The sequence below is a fragment of the Aphidius gifuensis genome, linkage group LG4 (assembly GCF_014905175.1).
Source record: "Aphidius gifuensis isolate YNYX2018 linkage group LG4, ASM1490517v1, whole genome shotgun sequence".
Taxonomy (NCBI): Eukaryota; Metazoa; Arthropoda; class Insecta; order Hymenoptera; family Braconidae; genus Aphidius; species Aphidius gifuensis.
The window spans coordinates 20,623,867-20,641,937 of record NC_057791.1 but is presented as its reverse complement, the minus strand read 5'-3'; the positions used below and the strand labels follow the sequence as shown (position 1 = coordinate 20,641,937).

The 18,071-nt window shown below is 24.5% G+C and overlaps 1 protein-coding gene across 3 annotated transcripts in view; it reads right to left on the bottom strand.

The window, feature by feature from the left end:
• The window catches only part of LOC122855575 (teneurin-a), a 222,660-nt gene extending 204,971 nt beyond the window's left edge, over positions 1-17,689 (bottom strand). For all 3 annotated transcript variants that reach the window (XM_044157052.1, XM_044157054.1, XM_044157055.1), the window contains exon 1: positions 17,023-17,689. The gene's annotated coding sequence lies outside the window, so the exon portion shown is untranslated. The remainder of the gene's footprint in view (positions 1-17,022) is intronic.
• Positions 17,690-18,071: the final 382 nt, after the last annotated feature.

The window sequence follows — 18,071 nt, the reverse complement described above, 5'->3', positions numbered from 1 at the left end:
GGAATGAATTCACAATGAACGTTAGCCCTTTATCTTTTTTTTTATACTATTTTCATTGAACGAGAACGAACAAGGAAAAAAAAAAATGTATATATCTGTAATAATTCTTTAAATTATATCTCTACTTAAAATTTTTTAAGTATAATTTTTTTTTTTCATTTCAGTATCATTTGATTATTTAAATTCATACTCTATTTTTATCATTGTAATTTTTTTTGAAACTTTGCAAATTTTTTAATTTAAAAAAATTGTTCTTTCTTTTTTTTTTGTTCGTTTCATATATAAATATATTGCAACCAATACGAGCTTCATTTCACATAGTGGTTTTTATTCTGGATCTCCAGTGGACTCTTATCGTTATTTTTATTTTATTTTTTGAATTGTGCGACATACCATGACCAAAAGTATGAGAGAGACTCTAATCCACACTCTAAAACCACACTTGAATGAGTCCCAAGAGGAATTCTATAGAGCACATAGTATTCTTGTTGGGATGAGGGAGTTTATATATGCCGAATATCGTATCTCATTCGGACCAACAATTGATGCGCATTCATTTGCGCACATATAAATGCATCGATGCGATGCACAACTCTGAGATTCTTTCATATTGGCATTTGTACACCTACTTTGCTTTCGTTATATCACTTCGCATTCGCACGACATCATCGGATTCCATACAAAATTCCATTTCGATTCATATATTTTTTAAAAATTTATTTATTCATTTATTTATAAATATTTTTTTATTTTTATTATATTTACTTTTTTTTGTTTTTAGTATATATATATAAGAAAAAAGAGATTGTCGGTTGCCTTCAAGAAAGCTCTACTTGACAATCAGGCGAACAAAGCTTGACACTCATTGTCGACAAAAAAAAATATATATATATAATAAATCAAAATAGTAACTATTTCAAGTACCAATTGTCATCTTTTTTGTAATACATGATTCATTTATTTGACACGAATTTTATTGTTATTACCCGTTTATTTTTTATTAAAAAAAAATAAAATAACAGTGCCATATCTTGTATCAATCCAATCTACTTCAACTTGGTTCTATTGTAAAAAACTTCTTTACAAAAAATACCTTTGACAAGAAAGATACGATTGATATATATTTATTGTATTTTATAAAAAAAAAGTCATTGTAAATTATTGAAAACATTAATTCAAAAGAATTCTCAGTGATCACAAAAGAATAAAAAAAAAAAAAAAAAATTTAAAGCAAGTGTATTGATTGATGATGATAAAATTTTATATTATTGATAATATAAATTGTAAGAAATTAATTTTATTGCAATTATAAAATATCAGAGATCATTTGATTATGCATTTAAACTTTAACATTTCATATACGCTTGAAATAATTAAATCCACTTCTAAACTATAATCAGGATTTATGGAAAAGTTAGTTTTAGATTAAGAGAACATGAGATATCATGTACAAATTAATTTAATAAAATATTTTATATTGTTAGTAAATATTATTTATATATATATAGATATGAGATTCACATCTAAAACCTCATGAGGTCTTTGGGTTACCACAATATTGTGGTTTTTTCATCTCTATATAAAACTACAATGTTAGCAATGTTGAGAGAACAATACTGAGGGATAGAAGCTTATCCAAATGCTGATAAAGCTTGGTAAAGGTCTTTGGCATTGTGAGAGGGAGAACCCAGTGAATGCCAAAAGATAGGTCTAGTGAGCTTAACGAGGCTTACCAACAATACCACCACTCGCATCCCGTTTCCGTTGACATCAAAACGAGGGATACGCTATATATAAATATATAAAAACTTGACGAAAAGATTCGGCTTGTTCAAGAACATCACCTTCTTCTGTATACCCTATAAATATGTTTGAAAAAAAAATTTACAATAATAATATAAATGCTATACACAGCACTTAGATTGATAGAGTATTTTTTTTTTTTTTGATTCTCTGTTTGGACAAAAGACACCGTAACATGATTCACTTTTTAGTCTTCCTTTGAATTGAATCTATTTTATATATATCAGTTTATTTTTGAAAATATCAACTCGGGATACAAAGTAGCCTTACAATTGAAGCAATTTCAAAATGAAAAATATTATTTGATTTTTTCAAGTAATACCTATGTTTTTTAAATTCATTTTTATATATTACATATATATTTTTTTTATCGCGACCATCACATTCGATTGATGTATAATAATATATATTCTTTCAATTTTTCTTTTACTTTTTTCAATTTTATTATTTTATCTGAATTTGCCGCAAGCACAAAATTAATGGTATATATTGAAGAGTATGCAAAATGTGAAAAAAATAAAATTTACACTCAATAAAAATTTTTATTCAAGACCATTTGTATGTTGGATAAAAATATTGAAAAATCTTTGAATAACCTGTTCAAATATACATGCAAAAAAGAAAAAAAAAAAATGATAATAATAATAAATAATATATCCATCTATACTATGCTTACAGATGCAGATGTACCGATGTACAGTATGCTGACAAAATGGAACATCGTCGACAGACCAATTGTCATTTCAATCGTTCTTTTTTTTTTTTTTTTTTTATATGTGCTGATGTTGGTAACAGCTCGAGGGCTTCCTTGAATCTTCAACCGAGAAATATGGTCTCGGAAATCGCAAATTCAAGAGCACTTTTCTTGATGTTGCGGTACAGTAAGCAATAACTAGTCAACTATATTCAATATTTCTATAAACATTTTGTAACTTTTTTCTTTTTCAACATATATTTCATAAAGATAAATATAAATTGATAAATAAATATTAAAATAATTAATCAAATAATATTTGATATTAATATATTTGACTGAATTTTATATACAATTATAAATTAATGTAAATTTACATAAGTTATAAATTATCAAGGGTATAAAGCCAAGAGTTGGCGAGAGAGAGTGTATGCACAGTATGCGCACCAGTAGTATAACTCGGTTATGTTGAGACATTGAGTTAATGGAAGGATCAACGTTATACGATCGACTTATGGAGCTAGTATAGTTGGCATCACTCCCATAGATAGGGATCTGTCCTAAACGTTTGAATATACGAAGCATTTTCGTACAATAAACTACATATATATATACTGTTGCTGGTAGTTTAAGGAAAAGCCCTCGCACGATATCTGGTCACATATATTCAATATATTAGGGACAAGATAAATTTATCATGGTAATTCTCTACTGGAATTGCCTGAGGATATATATCTAAAACACACCCTGCTACATGTATATATTTTTTTTTTTTGCTAATAAATAAGATTTTTAAAAAAATAATAAAAAAGTGTGAAAAAGAAACAGCAATAAAAGAGTTAAAACTTTGTTGGTTTTTTTGTTTGAAAAAATTCTTGGTAATATAATACACACAATATTGCAGACGATCACGTATCCAAGTTTTATTGGTGAAAAATAAAATAATAGAAAATATATATTTTTATAATTATTTGTAAATACTTTTATTTTATTTTTTTGAATAACTGATTATTTAATTTTATTATATACTCAATCGATCATGATAATTATTCAATTTAAATATATGAATAAAAAACATAGTTTATTCAAAAGATCAAACAGTTGAGATTTAGAATAGCATAAACCACTGCAATTTCACATTTATCGGGAGATTATAGTTGACGAAATTTCATTGAGATTTCCAAACGCCAATCGCACCAACTGAATTTTCACTGATTCTTTATATTCAATAGGTTTTAACGCTTCAACAACCGTTTACTGAATGATAAGTGATTGAATTAAATTCCTATATTAGATATATTATGTGTGTGTGTGTGTTTAAAGTTTGAATAAATAAACATTTAAGACTCAAGACTAACCGCAAGGCAATATATCTGCTTCTCTTATTTTTATTAGATCAAAAAAAAAAAAAAAAATAGATATAGACATAAATAACTAAATAAAATATTGAACACTTTCTCTCACTCATAATTATTAGTTATTTTTAAAAATACTATAATATTAAATGCCATTATTTAAAAGTCAATCAATTATCCGAAATTTATTTTCTTTTTTTTTTAGTTAAAAAAAAATAAAATAAAAATAAATAAACTTCAAAATGTTGAAGCTAACTAACCATAAAGAGAAACTTAATTTTTTGTTTTTTTTTTTTGAGAATATTTAAATAGCAAATGGCCTACAACTATCAGACTGTCTGTGGTACTGACGGACGATCAAATAGCTCTACAATATCTATGTCAACGTGAAAATCCAACATGACATGGAAGCACAAGCGTGACACATTGGTTGAACCCATGTCTACCACCACACTGATGAGAGTTTGTGGGGTTTATTCGTTTTTTTTTTTTTTTCGTTAAATTAACAAAAAAATAAAATAAAAAAAAATAGCAAAATATATTGGATTAATGATTTGTGAGTGAGATAAAGCTTGACCATCGACATGTCAACTATAATTTTAAATAAATCATAATGATATTGTATAAATTTATCAATAATTCATAATAATTAATTAAAATTCATGACAGATACATGTTAGCATTCAGTTATTAATTACATAATGTAAAAATTTGCATTTGTTATATATACTGTTGATTGAATAATTGAAATGGAAAACTTATACAGAGACAATTCCACATTAAAATGCAAATTAACAGTTAAATCTCTGTGACTCGTGAAAATAACGTGAATCATCATACAAACTTACTGCATGGATATTGAAAGGCCAACGAGGATAAGCATATATTTTTTCATAAAATCCTAAATTTAATTTAATAACGCAATTATAAAATATAAATACATAAATTAAAAAATGCTATTTACCCGATTATGAAAAATAAAGAAATTCATTTTTAATTTTATCATAAATTTTTTCAACAATTAAAAAACGTATTAATTATTTAAAAAAAATATATTTGAATATTAAAAATGGATTTCCTTTTAACCTCGATATAGTAAAAGATAAATAAATAAATAAAATAAGTTTAAGGATAAAAAAAATATATATATATTTGGATTTAAAAGAAAAATATAATCCAAGTTGAGTTTGCAAAACTTAAGCAGCAGACAGCAGCGTTACCGTGAGAGTAAAATACAATAGTAACAATGTGCTGAAATTGTGTATAAATATATAGACATATAATATACAATAATATACTATGATAAGAGAACGAAAAAGAGATAGAGAAAGAGAGAGAAAGTAAGACTAGTAAATGGATGGATAAGCATAACACTGACTGAGTGGCTGAAGCAAGTGAATAAGCATCAAGCATATCAGCAAACGGATGGAGATTTCATATCCCTCAAACTTTATGTATATAACCATGTGAAGAGGGAGGAATATTATCGTTGGACAATTCCACTTGGCTATGCAATGTGTCTGGTCTCACGATTCTTATGCTCTCATTTGATATAAATATAACCCAACTACCACCAAAATAATAAATATGAATTAATATCATCATTTTCAAAACCACAATAAAATATACATCAAGCTGCATTATTTAAAACTGGCTATATTTATAATTACATTTTTACTTTTTTTTTCTTATTTTATATCTATTTTTTCACGTCTCATTTCATAATCATCATCTCACTTAATATTTACATATACTTTTTTTGTATTTTTAGATTTTTTTTTCAACCAAATTATTATAATTGAATGATATATATATTTTATACATGGAAAAATGTATTTTTTTTCAGGTCAATTTGACGCTATGTAAGGACTGGAGTATACGTGAGTAAAATTTTAGAGATGAAGTACAACTAAAACAATCTCGTCTCTCTCGACACTGAAAATTAATCCATCCTTTAGAAAAAAAAAAAGCTCAAACTGAAATTTTTCAACATGAAAAAAAAGAGAGAGAAACCACGCGAGTAGAAAATAAAAATTTTGCAAGCATAAAACGATCTGAGTTCACACTGGTATATAATGACCGACAAGCACAACCTTTTTTTATTTTTTACTTTTTATTATTATTTTTTTTTTTTCACCTGCTGATTTCTCTTTATTTTTATACGTTGCCTGAGGGATGACTAAATTTCTGGTGCTGATTGATTTTAGAATTCACTCGCCTCTAGTCAAATATATTTTTATTAATTACTTGAATTGCGGATTCATATTCATTATTTTATATAAATTTTTTTTCCTCATTTATATTTATATACAAAAAAAAAAAAAGACTGTTAAATCTCCTAATATAAAAAGGACAAACATCATCGGTCTTCCGGACATTTGATTGGTCATTGTTTTTTTCTCACTTACTCTCATACAAATTTCTTTCTGTTTGCCTTTTTCTATTATTTTTTTATTTATTTCGTAAGCAACGAAAAAACAACAAAAAAAAGCGAGTAAACAAAATTTTTTTTGATATTTTTTATGTTTTTTTTTTAAAATTGACATATTAAGCTAGCACAACTTTTTTAATAATTATTAGATCTTGATGCAATTAGGCTTAAAATTTTGTGCGAATTATGTGTTTTTTATGTGTGAAGAAATAAATTTGAAAGAAATTTTTTTTTTTATTTTTTACATTTTTTTTAAAACTCAAATATTAAGCTAGCACAACTTTCTCAATAATCATCGGATCTTGCTGCAATTGGGCTTAAAATTTTGTGCGAATTATGTGTTTTTTATGTGTGAAGAAATAAATTTGAAAGAAAATTTTTTTAAATATTTTTTATATTTTTTTAAAAAATTGGCGTATTAAGCTAGCACAACTTTTTTAATAATTATTAGATCTTGATGCAATTGGGCTTAAAATTTTGTGCGAATTATGTGTTTTTTATGTGTGAAGAAAAAAATTTAAAAAAAAATTTTTTTAAATATTTTTTATATTTTTTTTAAAAATTGACATATTACGCTAGCACAACTTTCTCAATAATCATCGGATCTCGATGCAATTGGGCTTGAAATTTTGTGCGAATTATGTGTTTTTTATGTGTGAAGAAATAAATTTGAAAGAAAATTTTTTTTAATATTTTTTATATTTTTTTAAAAAATTGGCGTATTAAGCTAGCACAACTTTTTTAATAATTATTAGATCTTGATGCAATTGGGCTTAAAATTTTGTGCGAATTATGTGTTTTTTGTGTGTGAAGAAATAAATTTGAAAGAAAATTTTTTTTTTATTTTTTACATTTTTTTAAAAAATTCAAATATTAAGGTAGCACAACTTTCTCAATAATCATCGGATCTTGATGCAATTGGGCTTGAAATTTTGTGCAAATTATGTGTTTTTTATGTGTGAAGAAATAAATTTGAAAGAAAATTTTTTTAAATATTTTAAATATTTTTTTTAAAAATTGGCGTATTAAGCTAGCACAACTTTTTTAATAATTATTATAGATCTTGATGCAATTGGGCTCAAAATTTTGTGCGAATTATGTGTTTTTTATGTGTGAAGAAATAATTCAACAACAAAATTTTTTAAAATATTTTTTATATTTTTTTTAAAAATTGACGTATTAAGCTAGCACAACTTTTTCAGTAAACATTCAATCTTGATGTTATTAGACTAAAAATTACGTGAGAATTATGTGTGATTTATGTGTAAATAAATAAATTAAAAAAATTTTTCGTCAATTTATTCATTCTTTTTTTTTTTTTGATAATACAATTATTATAACATATATTTAATCAATTTGTAATTTAAAAAACAAAAGTCAACGCATTTTCATAAATAAATTTTTATTTACAAAATATATAGATTGACATAAGTTTTTCATTAATATGTGAATGTATTAACTTTCTATGCGGTCAGTTTCGATAATTGGATAGATATATATGTATGCATATGTCGATTGGTCGACATATTTAATTTTTTTATTTGCAAAATATCTCGTATTTATAAATAAAAAAATGCTGTCAATAATTATATTCAATTAATTCTGAAAATTGTATGTTGCCTTTGAAATTCGATATAAATTTATTGAGATTTATTTATATACAACAGTTGAAAATGGATAATGATAAAATTCAATTTCAAAGGGATACAGCTATATATGAAATTAAATGAATTTTGATAATTGTAAAACATTTGGGTTAGTGAAGAGAGGGTTCTCAGTATTTCGATGAATTTCCAATTTTCCAAAGTAAAAGAGAAATAGGATAGAGGTTGAAATGTTTCCTTAGTTACACTAGCATGTTGGATTAAGTCACCAAGGGACTGTAGACAGTTAAATTACTCGAAACGATAATTAACTGGATTAACCTTAAAGCGGCTTCCATGGTCACACTGAGATCCTGTCACTGTAACCTTTATGTCATATTCACACTACTACCAATTTATCATTATTTTAAATAAAGTTAAACTATCTTTTATCTCTCATCCATAATCTATGAACAACTACAGTTAATTAGTTTTAATGCTTAAATTATATTTTCATTTGCTCAGTTAAACTTTACCAAGTTTTTTTTATAATGAAAGGACAAAGTCAATCCGATTTAGTATTAATAAATAAAGAATATATTAAAAAATTCATTTATAATACATATGAAAATTTCATGATGAGTTTATGTGATGAAATTTTAGTTTTATATACATATGCAATCTACATGCAAATATCTTTGCTTTGTCTAATAGATCAGCCTAGTTGAAAATCGAAATTAAACTTTTATCACTTTCAAACTGTTGTTGATTTGGCATAGAAACTAGCTGGGAAAAAAAAATCCTATCAGTTCAAGTCACTACTCAGTGAGTAATTTACACAAGCCAAAACCTAATGCTGCTGCTGCTGCACAGGAGCTTTGCACAAATGGTGCACAGTTGTTGTAAAGAAAGTAAATTTATATAGGTATATAAGTTTGTACTTCATGAAAAATGCTCTATTAGACTTTGAACTAAAGATTTTTGGCGATAATTGACTTCACAAGTTATTCAAACTGTTTTAAAATTAAACTTTTGTCTATATAATAAAAAAAAAAATTTAAACGTAATTTAATCTATCGAACTTTTACATTTTAAACTTGCTTGTATATTTAAATTAAAAAAAAAAAAAAATACTTTATTACACTTGTCAATAAATATAATTAAAACTTTGAATTCCGTTCAGAAAAATTCAAATGATTATTTTCATTTCCAAAAAAAAAGAAAAAGGTAAAAATGAATTTAAAAAAATAAAAAAAAATATATATATATATTTTTATAGTATAGAAAAAATATAATGAGGTGCAGTATTTTCTTTAGAATGTGTATAACTTGAACGTCTTGATTTGACCTTTGTAAAATCGTTAACTTGAAGAAGATACTTGAAAAAAGTTGAATTTGTTGAGACGAGCAAGTATACATGAAGTCTAGTCATGTACCATATCAAAAAGTATCCGCAAAAGGCTGACCAAAGATCACTCAGTGGTCTTAGTATGTATCTATAGAACATTTTCATCCTGAGGGAAATGTTGAAAATGTGAATAGGTAAAAAAAAATATAATAAAAATAAAAATTGCCATGGGTTTGTTACGAGTGAACCTTAGGTTTTATATACGATCTCTCAGGAATAATGTACACGCGAACAATGGGCCAAAAGATCAGATGTTTTTCAAGTTTTTCTTGAAAAAAAAAAAAAAAGAAAATTTAGATTGATCACGTATACCGTAGATATACATTCGATATATATGTATATTTATTGTTTCAAATTTTTTTTTTTTTTTTTTTTTTTTCATGTTCAAACATTTGTATTAAAGTGACTAAAATCTGCCGAGCTTTGTGGATATTTCATTGTCCATTTTGCCATGTTGTATTTTTCTTAAAGTCAGTTGGTTACTAGACCAGGATGAGGTCATACATGTGACTTGAATAACGTGAGAAAGTCCATGACATAGCAGGATACATTATTGTATTACAAATGCAACAAACGTCGCTACCATTATTTTTCACGAATCGTTTTGACCATTTTAGACGCTTGGGAATAACTTTCTTTTACCAAACTTTTTTACTTTTGTTATATAAATCTATTTTCACAAAGTGATCTAGAAGTATTTTTTACTATTTTAGATAAACACGATATACAATAAAGTATAAAAATTGAAATAAATAAAAGTCTAGATAAATCATATTTGTAAAATAACTCGTGAGTAAATTTGCATTTGGTTATTTATAAAAAGAAAACTGTCTGTTTTTTTTTTTAATAATTTTTTTATATTTAAATTAGCAATAAATAAATAAATAATCAAACAGCCAAATGAATAAATAGTCACGACTATAATCAAAGTCAAATTATGTCTATTTTCATACAAAATTTTTTATTTTTTATTATTTTGCATTTATCGAAAAATAATTTTTAACCGCTTTGAAAAATGAAAAAAAAAAAAAACAAAATTCCACTATCCCTTTTTGTTATTGAATTGAAAACATTCAACGTTGTAGTAAAAATATTCATTTTTTACGCATCAAAAAAATCAGGGGTTGTTACATTTATGATTAAACTTTTATGAATTTAACATGGATCAAAAAAAAAAATCTGTTTTGTATCAATAAAAATATTTAATATTGTAAACTTCATATGCCGAGGGATAATAAATTTTAAAAAATAATACAAAAACAATTATACAAACAACTTTTTTTTTTTTTCCATAAAGTTCTATAAATTTGTCAACTGTTATTTTTTTTATTTGAATTTATTTATTTACTAGACCCTGTATTGATTACAACTGCTTTGAAATTTTTCAATTTAGTACTTCATTATTATGGCCAGTGAATTTTTTTTTTAAACTAAGTAATTTTTTTTTTCTTTATTTACATTTTGTTTAATTTTTTTTTCCACTAGTATTCATGGTTGTATATTTTTTTTTTTTTCGAATATCATCAATTTCAAATATACTGAATTGAGAAAGAGTTTTTAAAAATTTTATTCCCCTCAAAAAGTTTGGTATTATATTAAAAGCAAACATTTCAACATGTTGCATCAATGCCAATTTTAAAAACTCGAAATACATATATTTTTTTTTTAAATAAAATTTCAACAATAGCCAGTGTATATAAATTTAAAATTAAAACACGAGTTAGGTATAATTTTTTAAATAAAATATACGTTCCAAATATATGCTGAATTTAAAAATTCATTGTTCAAAGAAAAATAAAATAATTCAAGTGCACTTTAATAAATGTATTTACAAATTAGTTACTCAAAAGTTTCTTATTAAATTATAAAAAAAATAAAAAATTTATTTATTAATTTGATGAGAAAGCAGAGAAATATAAAATAGACAAATACAAATTCAAGTGGTTGTTTTGGTATTTGTACCATCATGTGCAAAGTAGAGCAAAGGTTCACACAATTATGTGACCTGTTTTAAACATTTTCATTGTCTAGCATACATGTTTCTCTATTGAATCTATGACAAAGAATAATGCGGGCATTTTTTATCTGACAATACTCTTGTTATTGACTGAAACAAGTATTTCTGTTGGTACATAACCACACAGTAATTGTTCAACTCAATGTGCACTTGAAGCACCTATTATTTATTTCAATTTAAAAAAAAAAAAATCAATTTTCATAACGATGAATTTTTTATATCCCGCATTTATCAAATCTATGATGAATAAGTGAACAAATTATCAACTTGAAAATAATTTATTTTAAAATAACAAAACATTGACGAATGCTTCAAAATATTTATACTTTTTTCTTTTAAAAAAGAGGAATAAAAAAAAAAAATAAATGATGCATAATTTTAAATTTACAGTACTTCTAGCCAGGTCAAGTAAGCAAAATATCAGTAAACCTAGAATTTCACACATATAAAATTTGTACAGACTTCAAGTAGAAAAAAAGAAAAAAAAAAAAATTTCAAAAGAGGCGAAAGAAAAAAAAATAAATAAAAGTGTTATCAGCAAAGTATTTTGTACGTTGATCTCTACGAAAAAAAAAAAAAAGTTGGGGTGTTGATGTTAAACCCTCGAGTCACCCTTCAAGTCATTACCATTGGCCTACATAAAGGGAGTTACAAACGTGGCAAATACTCTGTCATACCATCACACCTAACAATGTATACGAAAACAATCTGAAGAGCAGACAACATATCAAAATAAAGGGTCATTTCTAGACTATTACTAATGGACTATTATTTTGATTTTTCTATAAATTATCAAACCTTTCTTGAATCAATACAACGAGTAAATAAAAAAACAAATTTATATTCATATATCAAAAAGCTTTTTATGCTAATGTTTATTTTTTTTTACTTTGGTGTAAATATGTTATTATTTTTTTTCTATTAATAGTTATATCAGTAAAGTTTTGATAAAGTTGCTAAAACATTAATGATATTACTTATCTATATTTATTATTGTTTGATAAAATTAAATACAAGTCAACTAGCAAAAATATTATAATCTGAAAATATTATATATACGTACGCTGTTGCACATACTTTTGTCATATATTTTCATAATAAAATTAAATCCCTCGGTAGATTTAACACTGTACATACAAAATTTTACTAAAAAATTTATATATTATTTTTGTTAAATTAAATAATAAACAAAACAGTTGTAATTATTAATTATAATTACAAATGAAAATAAATAATTTTATATGGTAGTTGATATATTTAGCTAGTGGTTTTTATTGTTTTTCATTTTTAAATAAATAATAATAAATTAATATTTAGAGTGTTGATAATGTCAATAGGACCATAATATAAACATAAATATTGGAATATAAATACTAGTAATGATTATTTTATAATAACAATTTTAATGGACCATCAACAAGTTTAATTAAATTAAAAGTTAATGATACATTAATAGTGGACTTTAATCTATTGACCCTTTGGCTGATTTTCGATCGAGTTAGCCTTCTCAAACGCATGCTAGTATTTTCATATATATAAAATTGAGTATTTCAAGTCAAATCTCGGAGTAGTTTTACTCAACAAATTGCCCCACATTACATATTCATATCGAAATAAGCTATAGCGTGATGTTATAAAACAACCCGTTACTCAACATAGACACCCAACTAATAAATACTATCAAAATTGACAATAACAATGAATAAACTCTTTTATAATTTTTTTTATAACCCGTAAAAATTACATACATATATTATGTGTATGTGTTTTCACTTAATACTGTGAACATGAAACACTTTATGTTGTGGCTTCACTTCCTCCCTTACATATATTGCCTTGCCATTTTCATTACACGGTATATTATCAATAACACGATCTACATCGACGCAGGTAATCATTTATTATTATGTCATGAACTCAAAATCAATATAATATAAAACAAGCATTGTATTTACTGATGAAATTAAATATTTCAATATATTAGTTATACTTGATGGTAAATTTTGGCTTGTGGTTATTTATCTGATTGATTAATATGTAATTACTGGAAATTCAAATTATAAATATTGGATTTTATAATATATTATTTATTTTATGAAAATAAAACAATACTCCCAACTTGATTATCATTTTATTATTTATTCGTTTTTTTTTTATCTCGAATAAATTTATACGTAAATTAAGCCACCTCATAACTGCAGTTTAAATCCCTTTTTTTTTTTTTTAATTTTCTTTTTTTTTATCTACTTATGTTTCATTCTTTGAAAACTCAAACCACACGAATACGAAAATCCAAGTGCTACTTCTTATAATTTCAAGTAACGAAAGTTTATTGTTTCTACCGTAAATTCTTTTTTTTTTATTATTTTATTTTTTTCTTTTTTTTTTTTTTTACTGTCGCCCATCTGCTGCTCGTCCTTTCATTATTTTTTAAACATAAGTCCTGACGGTATTTTACAATGGAATCATAAACTTGGTAAATAAAATGTAATGAAAAATAATGATATTAATCCACATAATATATATAAATTCGTAAAAAAAAAATAATAAAAATCAATGTGTATATTATATGTCAACATTTAAAATGTCAATAATTTTTTTATTTTAAATTCTCGAAAATAAAATATAAGGACAGTCAGTATATTAAAAAGTATATAAAAAAAAAAAAAACAAATGATAATAATAAAAAATTCATTAAAAAGAGAAAAAAAAAATCTGCTAATGCTTTATAATGTTATACTTTTAAAAAAATTTCTTTTTATGATATCCAACTTTAGTGTGTATCAAATGTGGCATCAAAAACTTTGGGGAAGCTTCAGTGGTTAGTTGTATAGTAAAAAAACCAGTGAAACTTGTATACATCCAGGTATATTTATTTGTCAAATAATAAAAAAAAAAATAATATATATCAACTAACTTTTTATCAAAAAAGTAAATAAAAAAAAATTCACAAGTGTATTAATATATCAAAAAATGTATTACAAGATTTAAGTGAAAAAATGAATAAATTTCAATAATTTAGTAAACAAAGTAAAAAAATAAAAACCAAGGTATTAAATTGAAGTGGACATGGAGTATGCAATGAACAAAATGGATGGTGCTTAACGTTTACTATCGTTAAATCGTGAGAACGAAAGTCTCTATTGTCAGGATTGAAGTACAAAACGTGTTGAAGCGACCGCGAAACCCATTAAGATTAATGGATTTTGAATAATGGAGAAGGTCCAACAGAGATATAGAGATGACAGGTTGAGGCAGCCAAGCGTAGAGGTTTTACCTTAAGAGTATAGGTTAGTTTAAGAGCCTCTAGACACATCAAACATAGAAAATTATATACTACACAAACTCTACTATATTCATAGACTCAAGTATAAGTCGTTGATTAAACCCAACTTGATGCATAATTACTTTAAAATATTTTTTTTTTTTTTTTTTATTTTACTCATGTGTTATATAACTTGTGTATCAATCATAGACCATTTTTTTTTTGTTTTTTTTCACAAAGAAGAAAAAGATAAAAGAAGGAAACAAAAAAAAAAAAAAAACACCTACTAAATCTAAAGAAAAGCGTCTGGTAATTGGCAAAAATTTTCAACCCCTCTATAAAAATTCAACAATCTCTTGGTGGTGTTCAATTTTCCTCTTCTTTTTTACATCACACTTTTTTCTTTCACTTGAATGAATTCTCATAACGATCTTGATATTTTACATTCCATTGCGCAAATGTACATTATGATTTAAAAATAAGAAAAAAAAGTAAAAAAAAAAAAAAAATCCAAAGAATACCCTGGACTTGAATTATACACAAGTAAAAAAAAATTTCTATGTGTATTTGTAAAATGCAAGAAAATAAAACTGCATATATAAAAAGTCAAAAAATAAAAAGATAAAAATATTTATTAAAAAAACATCAGTGAAAATATATTGCAAGTTTCATTTTATCATTATGTTTTTTTTGATAGTAAATTAGCATTTGGTCATTTATAATCGACAGACTTTCAAGATGCACCCAATCGAGAAAAAAGTATAGAAAGAGATAGATAATAAGATTGAGAAAATAAATAAAAAAAATAGAGAGTGAGAGTGGAGCATGCTTCCATGGTATTATCTCGATTTTCTCTTGAAAGAGAAATTCATGCATGTAACGAGTTGAGAAGAGACGTTGCTTCATGTGCATGTTACAATATCTATATACATATTATATACATGCATGTATATATAGCATACAATGTAAAAGTACTCGGGTTTATGTCTGTATAAGCTATATAATTTAAAATTATTATATGGACGCTATACTTCGATCGTTTTCCAAAATGCATATAAATCGCTTAACTCACGTATGAGTATGAAAAGCTCATTGAATCGCCAATGGACACATAATTTCACCATTACCTTAACCATTACGATAAATGGAGTGATTTTTTTTAAATTTATCATTATATATGAATCTAAAATTTCTTTTTTTTCATCGATATTTATTGATGAATATATTCACTGCAATAATGAATTTACGATAAAAAGTAAATTACAAGCTCTATGAATTTTTTATAAATTTTTTTTTTTGTAATTAAAAAAAAATAAAAATAGAAAATTGTAGAGTAGTTTTGTTGACATTTCTCTTTTTTTATGATTTTTTTTTTTACGAATTACAGTCGCTCAAAAATGCCGGAAGCTATGAAAAAATAAAATTAATTTTATACGTTTAATTTTTTTTTTTTTTTTTACTACATTTTTAAGAGTTATTTTTTTTTATATACATAAAATGTTGGTATATATATATTTTACTCAACAAGTGAATGTCAATATAATAATCGTGATAATAATATATATTTATTTGTGTTTTTATATTTTGAAATCTTGAAATTATATTTTCTGATAGTCTCGGATTAATAACATGAAAAATTAGTAAACTTGATTTTGATATATCACGCAATATTAAAATAATAAAAAATTTATTCAAATTTAATTTGAATCATGATATCATTGTTGATAAATTTGAATAATATATATATTTTTAATATAAAAATAATAATAATTTTTATAGATAATTCATTCGGGCACTATTGAATATTGGAAAACTGTAAATTGAATCATAAAATTTATTATTAAAAGAAAAATAATAATAAAAAATGACAGTTGAATTATGGAATAATTTATAAATTTATAACCAGCTATTTACAAATGAAAAATCCAATTTTACGATAAAAAAAATTACGAGCCGCAATATCGCAAAATTGCGTATTGAAAAAAAAAAAACAAAATCTCAATATTACATGTTGAAATAAAAAAAAAAATAAATAAAACGAATATGATAAAAATTAAAAAACTTCCAACAAGTCATAATAAAGATATTTAAATTCAATAAAAAAATTGTTTTTTCTTTTTCCAATTTTTTTTTTTTAGCTAAAGGTTTATCTATGTCTCTTTTGCTCTTGTACATGAAATTCGCTGACTTTGGCCAACTGAAAATTGATATTCAATTCAAGTGGCCCAGTGAGTACAAACAGTAAATCAAATGGTGCCAACTAAAATCGAATTTTAATCGTACTATAAAGTTATATTTGAGAGGGTAAATTTAAAAAATGTGAAATAATAAAACACAAATCAAGAGGGGCCGCGTATAAAAATATATATCAAATATATTATAATATATTACCCTTGTATTGTTTAAACAATAAAGTATAATAAAGTAAACACAATATATATGTTAATAATAAATTAACAAACAAACCTCAACTCAATACCCGGGTTTCCCTTATCATTGATGCTGACAATAACGTCACGGGGATACAGCTGGGGGATCTTCTTGTCCGGGTTGCACTTTGTCGAAGTCACTTTGATAAAATTTATTCACTATTTAAACAATTGTCGTTGCGACGTATCGCACTGTTGACTTGACACAATACACGTATATTAATTAACCATAGGTTGATTAATTGACAAACTCGCGTTTAACACGAATCACAATTTCTGTTTTTTTTTTGTTTTTAAATAATTTATTTTGTTTTTTTTTTGTTGTTGTTGAATTAAAGTATATATCACAGTGTTACTGATTAATTTGATTTTATTATTTTGATAGCTTTGAAGTAATGACTAACAAACTCTTGATTAAATTAAAATTAATTTGTAAATTTATCAAAGGTCGCACATCGATAGTTTTAGCATCGATCTTTTGACTGTATTTTAGTGACAATCACAAAACGACGTGCCTAGTTATTCAATGTTATTGGTAGTTGTTTGAAAATGAAAGAGATGAGTGAAGAGAAGAGGGGTTATCCAAAAGCCAGACGACCTCTGAACAATATCGAATTTTCTATTGGCCCCAGGCTCATTCAAGTTACCAAATTGCTTTGATTTTTTATTTATTTATTTTTTTTTTTGTTTTTATTCAAGTGGCTTTTTTTTTAATTTTTAAATTTATTATTCATTGAAATTATCAAGTAATTTAACTATTGTTTACTTGTTTTTTTTTTTTTACTTTTTAATATTAATAAATATTCTATTTGGCTATTATTTATTAAATATTCATAACCAATAAATTGACACAGACTATTCTTCGTTTAACTTTTAATTTATGTTTCAATTCGATTTTTTTGTTTGGTTTTTTATCAATTTACTTGTTCCAAAGTTTTTAATAAAGCGTTGTAGCTTATTGTTGTTTACAAAACACTAAAGATAAACTTTACAAGAAATAAAAAAAAAAAAAAATGAAAAAAAAGTTTTATCACTGTTATTTATTGATTAAATTAAAAAAAATATTGTATTTTACGCTTTATCGTG